Source organism: Oncorhynchus masou, chromosome 7 (genome assembly GCF_036934945.1).
Source record: "Oncorhynchus masou masou isolate Uvic2021 chromosome 7, UVic_Omas_1.1, whole genome shotgun sequence".
Classification (NCBI taxonomy): Eukaryota; Metazoa; Chordata; class Actinopteri; order Salmoniformes; family Salmonidae; genus Oncorhynchus; species Oncorhynchus masou.
In genome coordinates this window covers 19,812,267-19,820,231 of record NC_088218.1, presented here as the reverse complement: position 1 = coordinate 19,820,231, position 7,965 = coordinate 19,812,267, and positions in this window count along the sequence as shown.

Sequence of the window (7,965 nt, the reverse complement as noted above, 5' to 3'; positions counted from 1 at the left end):
CAGACACTGAATTTACAGTACTTAATTTATTTTATAATTCCATTCAATCTGAATTAGGCCTAAATGTTTTCTCTCCCTTTTTGACGGGAATTGTTTGGGCATTTTGTAAGGCAATGTCACAAATTCCACCGAAGTCGTTTCCTCTCCTTGTTCAGCGGTGTTCAGCGGTCGGTGTCACCGCTCTTCTAGCCATCTTCGATCCACTTTTCGTTTTCCATTTGTTTTGTCTTGTTTTCCTACACACCTGCTTTCCATTTCACTCATTAAGTGTTGTGTATTTAACCCTCTGTTCCCCCCATGTCCTTGTGTGGAATTGTTTGTTTGTAATTGCTTGTGCACTATGTTACTGGTGCAAGTCGGGTTTTGTACCCATGTACAGTGCCTTGCGAAAGTATTCGGCCCCCTTGAACTTTGCGACCTTTTGCCACATTTCAGGCTTCAAACAGAAAGATATAAAACTGTATTTTTTTGTGAAGAATCAACAACAAGTGGGACACAATCATGAAGTGGAACAACATTTATTGGATATTTCAAACTTTTTTAACAAATCAAAAACTGAAGAATTGGGCGTGCAAAATTATTCAGCCCCCTTAAGTTAATAATACTTTGTAGCGCCACCCTTTGCTGCGATTACAGCTGTAAGTCGCTTGGGGTATGTCTCTATCAGTTTTGCACATCGAGAGACTGAAATTTTTTCCCATTCCTCCTTGCAAAACAGCTCGAGCTCAGTGAGGTTGGATGGAGAGCATTTGTGAATAGCAGTTTTCAGTTCTTTCCACAGATTCTCGAATGGATTCAGGTCTGGACTTTGACTTGGCCATTCTAACACCTGGATATGTTTATTTTTGAACCATTCCATTGTAGATTTTGCTTTATGTTTTGGATCATTGTCTTGTTGGAAGACAAATCTCTGTCCCAGTCTCAGGTCTTTTGCAGACTCCATCAGGTTTTCTTCCAGAATGGTCCTGTATTTGGCTCCATCCATCTTCCCATCAATTTTAAACATCTTCCCTGTCCCTGCTGAAGAAAAGCAGGCCCAAACCATGACGCTGCCATCATCATGTTTGACAGTGGGGATGGTGTGTGTTCAGGGTGATGAGCTGTGTTGCTTTTACGCCAAACATAACGTTTTGCATTGTTGCCAAAACGTTCAATTTTGGTTTAATCTGACCAGAGCACCTTCTTCCACATGTTTGGTGTGTCTCCCAGGTGGCTTGTGGCAAACTTTAAACAACACTTTTTATGGATATCTTTAAGAAATGGCTTTCTTCTTGCCACTCTTCCATAAAGGCCAGATTTGTGCAATATATGACTGAATGTTGTCCTATGGACAGAGTCTCCCACCTCAGCTGTAGATCTCTGCAGTTCATCCAGAGTGATCATGGGCCTCTTGGCTGCATCTCTGATCAGTCTTCTCCTTGTATGAGCTGAAAGTTTAGAGGGACGGCCAGGTCTTGGTAGATTTGCTGTGGTCTGATACTCCTTCCATTTCAATATTATCGCTTGCACAGTGCTCCTTGGGATGTTTAAAGCTTGGAAAATCTTTTTGTATCCAAATCCGGCTTTAAACTTCTTCACAACAGTATCTCGGACCTGCCTGGTGTGTTCCATTAGTCATTTAGGTCAACATTGGATCATTCAGAGATCCTCACTGAACTTCTGGAGAGAGTTTGCTGCACTGAAAGTAAAGGGGCTAAATAATTTTGCACGCCCAATTTTTCAGTTTTTGATTTGTTAAAAAAGTTTGAAATATCCAATAAATGTCATTCCACTTCATGATTGTGTCCCACTTGTTGTTGATTCTTCACAAAAAAATACAGTTTTATATCTTTATGTTTGAAGCCTGAAATGTGGCAAAAGGTCGCAAAGTTCAAGGGGGCCGAATACTTTCACAAGGCACTGTAGGTCATTTTTTTTTTTGCCGTTGGTTTTGAAATGAAACTACTATTACCTATTACAGGCATATGTCCTTGTGAGGGCAGGGTAGTCACATATGACTCTTGAGTGAATATCAACAATTAGCTGTTTTTTTCATGTCTCACTGCTAATGGTATTAAAACAATGTAGCCTAATTCACAGCTGCATTGGATGACACTGACCTCACAGTTGGGCTCCATGTAATGCACCTATTTACGTACGTCATTAATGAACTTCCTACTTGGGTTTCAGGTCAGGTTCCTCTCTTTAAGCCGCGTGGGATCTCAACAGACGTGTGAAAACAAATCCCGGCCTATATTCAGATACAGTATATGTGAGAACCATATGAGTGTACATATTAAGTGTAATGTAGTGACTTTTTTATTGCTTGCTTTCCTATTAGCATTTTTCTTGAAATGAAGTGAATTGTCACAGTAAGAAGTAACTCAACCAAAGGTGGCGGAATGACTCTCAAAGCTTAATTCCAATTTCTGTGGTGATGTAATGCCTTTACTTCAAGGTCAACAACAAAGCCCCCTCTATTTTATTCTCAAGGGCTTTATGACATTGACATCACATCTGATTTTTTACATGACTCACAGTTATCATCATGATGTCAGAGGCCCCCAGCTTGTGAACCTATGCTCCTGGTTATCGGCGGACTTACTCCATCTCATGGACTTTGTTTAAAAGGCTACAACAATAGATGGGGAATACATGAACTTTTACAAGATGTCAACAGACAAACAAGCAATTTGACAAGGAAAATCGAGCAAAAAAAGCTTTTGTTTTTCACACTGCAAAAGCTCTTTATTGAGAGAGAGAGAGAGAGAGAGAGAGGCGTACTTATATAGCTGTCTTGATGAGTAAGGACACAGTAACATGGGCTGAAAAAGTTCCATAACTAGTGGAAGGGTCACTGATGAATCCATAAGTGATGCGCATCGGAAGATAAAGACTAAAAGCCAGTTAAAAGCTTAACAAATATCAGTTTATTTTTTTATTGACCTGAGCACTAGCAGCCTTTGCTGCTCTCGTTCTCTCAGACCGTGCTTCCTATGCAAACAAATAGATCACTCTCTTTTCGCCTGACGCAAGTATAGTTTGAGGAGCATTACACCGGGGGGGGGGGGGATCTTTCCGTTTATCTACTCTCAGATTTGTGGTTAAGGCTAATGAAATTGTTTCCAGGTGTCACTTTGAACACGTTTGAGGTTTTATTGGCGTTCCTGGAATGAGAGAGGGGTAGGAGGGGTTATATAGTGGAGTACAGTGAGCACTATGGCGCAACATCATACCATAAAGCCATGGTTGATACTAGTGCTTTTTCCTCTCTGGCTGTTCTGTCCTTGGTTTTTACAACACATAGTCCCTGTTTCATATGGCTTCCTATTGTCCCCTGAATAGAAGGAAATCTGTGGCATTTGAAGGTTCACCTTGATCACAGGAGGTTGGTAGCACCTTAATAGGGGAGGACGGGCTCATGGTAATGGCTGGAGCAGGAATGGTATCAAATACATCAAACATATGGTTTCCATGTGTTTTATGCCATTCAATTTGTGCAGTTTCAGCCATTATTATGAGTCGTCCTCCCCTCAACAGCCTTCACTGACTGTGAGTTTATCAGTAAGCTAGGATTGAAAGAATGAAGAAGTATAGTAACTACAGACAGTTGTAAAATGTCTACTGGTGGTGTCTACTGTCTAATCAATGTCTATTGGTGGTGTCTACAGTCTAATCAATGTCTACTGGTAGTGTCTACTGTCTAATCAATGTCTACTGGTAGTGTCTACTGTCTAATCAATGTCTACTGGTGGTGTCTACTGTCTAATCAATGTCTATTGGTGGTGTCTACAGTCTAATCAATGTCTACTGGTAGTGTCTACTGTCTAATCAATGTCTACTTGTGGTGTCTACTGTCTAATCAATGTCTGTGTCTACTGTCTAATCAATGTGGTGTCTACTGTCTAATCAATGTCTATTGGTGGTGTCTACTGTCTAATCAATGTCTACTGGTGGTGTGTATAATCAATGTCTACTGGTGGTGTCTACTGTCTAATCAATGTCTATTGGTGGTGTCTACTGTCTAATCAATGTCTACTGGTGGTGTCTACTGTCTAATCAATGTCTATTGGTGGTGTCTACTGTCTAATCAATGTCTATTGGTGGTGTCTACTGTCTAATCAATGTCTACTGGTGGTGTCTACTGTCTAATCAATGTCAATGTCTAATCAATGTCTACTGGTGGTGTCTACTGTCTAATCAATGTCTACTGGTGGTGTGTCTACTGTCTAATCAATGTCTACTGGTGGTGTCTACTGTCTAATCAATGTCTACTGGTGTCTACTGTCTAATCAATGTCTATTGGTGGTGTCTACAGTCTAATCAATGTCTACTGGTAGTGTCTACTGTCTAATCAATGTCTATGTCTAATCAATGTCTACTGGTGGTGTCTACTGTCTAATCAATGTCTACTGTGTCTACTGTCTAATCAATGTCTACTGGTGGTGTCTACTGTCTAATCAATGTCTATTGGTGGTACTGTCTAATCAAATGTCAATGTCTACTGGTGGTGTCTACTGTCTAATCAATGTCTACTGGTGTGTGTCTGTCTAATCTGTCTACTGGTAGTGGTGTCTACTGTCTAATCAATGTCTACTGGTGGTGTCTACTGTCTAATCAATGTCTACTGGTGAGTGTCTACTGTCTAATCAATGTCTACTGGTGGTGTCTACTGTCTAATCAATGTCTACTGTCTAATCAATGTCTACTGTCTAATCACTGTCTACTGTCTAATCAATGTCTACTGGTGGTGTCTACTGTCTAATCAATGTCTACTGTCTAATCAATGTCTACTGTCTAATCAATGTCTACTGTCTAATCAATGTCTACTGGTGGTGTCTACTGGTGTCTACTGTCTAATCAATGTCTACTGGTGGTGTCTACTGTCTAATCAATGTCTACTGTCTAATCAATGTCTACTGGTGGTGTCTACTGTCTAATCAATGTCTACTGTCTAATCAATGTCTACTGGTGGTGTCTACTGTCTAATCAATGTCTACTGTCTAATCAATGTCTACTGGTGGTGTCTACTGTCTAATCAATGTCTACTGGTGGTGTCTACTGTCTATCAATGTCACTGGTTGTGTCTAACAATGTCTACTGTGTACTACTGGTGGTGTCTACTGTCTAATCAAACTGGTGGTGTCTACTGTCTAATCAATGTCTACTGGTGGTGTCTACTGTCTAATCAATGTCTACTGTCTAATCAATGTGGTGTGTCTACTGTCTAATCAATGTCTACTGGTGGTGTCTACTGTCTAATCAATGTCTACTGGTACTGTCTAATCAATGTCTACTGTCTAATCAATGTCTACTGTCTAATAATCAACTGTCTACTGGTGGTGTCTAACTGTCTAATCAATGTCTACTGGTGGTGTCTACTGTCTAATCAATGTCTACTGGTGGTGTCTACTGTCTAATCAATGTCTACTGGTGTCTAATCAATGTGTCTACTGTCTAATCTACTGGTGGTGTCTACTGTCTAATCAATGTCTACTGGTGTGTGTCTAATCAATGTCTACTGTCTAATCAATGTCTACTGGTGGTGTCTACTGTCTAATCAATGTCTACTGGTGGTGTCTACTGTCTAATAAATGTCTACTGGTGGTGTCTACTGTCTAATCAATGTCTACTGGTGGTGTCTACTGTCTAATCAATGTCTACTGGTGGTCTAATCAATGTCTACTGGTGGTGTCTACTGTCTAATCAATGTCTAATGTCTACTGGTGGTGTTTACTGTCTAATCTACTGGTGGTGTCTACTGTCTAATCAATGTCTACTGGTGGTGTCTACTGTCTAATCAATGTCTACTGGTGGTGTCTACTGTCTAATCAATGTCTACTGTCTAATCAATGTCTACTGGTGGTGTCTACTGTCTAATCAATGTCTACTGGTGGTGTCTACTGTCTAATCAATGTCTACTGGTGGTGTCTACTGTCTAATAAATGTCTACTGGTGGTGTCTACTGTCTAATCAATGTCTACTGGTGGTGTCTACTGTCTAATCAATGTCTACTGGTGGTGTCTACTGTCTAATCAATGTCTACTGGTGGTGTCTACTGTCTAATCAATGTCTACTGGTGTTGTCTACTGTCTAATCAATGTCTACTGGTGGTGTCTACTGTCTAATCAATGTCTACTGGTGTTGTCTACTGTCTAATCAATGTCTACTGGTGGTGTCTACTGTCTAATCAATGTCTACTGGTGGTGTCTACTGTCTAATCAATGTCTACTGGTGGTGTCTACTGTCTAATCAATGTCTACTGGTGGTGTCTACTGTCTAATCAATGTCTACTGGTGTTGTCTACTGTCTAGTGCATTCGAAAAGTATTCAGACCCCTTGACTTTTTTCAAATCTTGTTATGTTACAGGCTTATTTTAAAATTGATTATTAAATGTTTTTTCCCCTCATCAATCTACACACAATCCCCTCAATGACGAAGCAAAAACAGTTTTTTTATCACATTTACATAAGTATTCAGACCCTTTACTCAGTACTTTGTTAAAACCCCTTTGGCATGGATTACAGACTTGAGTCTTCTTGGGTATGACTTGGCACACCTGTATTTGAGGAGTTTCTCCCATTCTTCTCTGCAGATCCTCTCAAGTTCTGTCAGGTTGGATGGGGAGCGTCGCTGCACAGCTATTTTTAGGTCTCTCCAGAGATGTTAGATCAGGTTCTGGCTGGGCCACTCAAGGACATTCAGAGATGTGTCCTGAAGCCACTCCTCAAATCAAATTAAATCAAATCAAAGTTTGTTTGTCACAGGCTCTAACCAATAGTGCAATTTTTTTTTGTATTACGCGAACAATAGGTAAGTAAAGAAATTAAACAACAGTAAAAAAACAGTGAAAAATAACAGTAGCGAGGCTTTATACAGTAGCGAGGCTATATACAGTAGCGAGGCTACATACAGACACCGGTTAGCCAGACTGATTGAGGTAGTATGTACATGTAGATATGGTTAAAGTGACTATGCATATATGATGAACAGAGAGTAGCAGTAGCGTAAAAGAGGGGTGGGCGGGTGGTGGGTGGCGGGACACAATGCAGATAGCACGGTTAGCCAATGTGCGGGAACACTGTTTGGTCGGCCCAAATGAGGTAGTATGTACATTAATATATAGTTAAAGTGACTATGCATATATGATAAACGGAGTGGCAGCAGTGTAAAAGAGGGGTTGGGGGGGGCACACAATGCAAATAGTCCGGGTAGCCATTTGATTACATGTTCAGGAGTCTTATGGCTTGGGGGTAAAAACTGTTGAGAAGCCTTTTTGTCCTAGACTTGGCACTCCTGTACCGCTTGCCAGGTCCTGAACGCTCTGGAGCATGTTTTCATCAAGGATCTCTCTGTACTTTGCTCCGTTCATCTTTGCCTCATTCCTGACTAGTCTCCCATTCCCTGCCACTGAAAAACATCTCCACAGCATCATGCTGCCACCACCATGCTTCACCGTAGGGATGGTGCCAGGTTTCCTCCGGACGTGGTGCTTGGCATTCAGGCCAAAGAGTTGAATCTTGGTTTCATCAGCCCAGAGAATCTTGTGTCTCATGGTCTGAGAGTCCTTTAGGTGCCTTTTGGCAAACTCCAAGTGGGCTGTCATGTGCTTTTTACTGAGGAGTGGCTTCCATCTGGCCACTCTACCATAAAGGCCTGATTGGTGGAGTGTTGCCGAGATGGTTGCCCTTCTGGAAGGTTCTCCCATCTCCATAGAGGAACTCTGGAACTCTATCAGTCACCATCGGGTTCTTGGTCACCTCCCTGACCAAGGCCCTTCTTCCCCGATTGCTCAGGTTGGCTGGGCAGTCAGCTCTAGGAAGAGTCTTGCTGGTTCTAAACTTCTTCCATTTAAGAATGATGGAGGTTACTGTGTTCTTGGGGAATTTCAATGCTATAGAATTGTGTTGGTACCCTTCCCTAGATCTCTGCCTCGACACAATCCTGTCTCGGAGCTCTACGGACAATTCCTTCAACCTCATGGC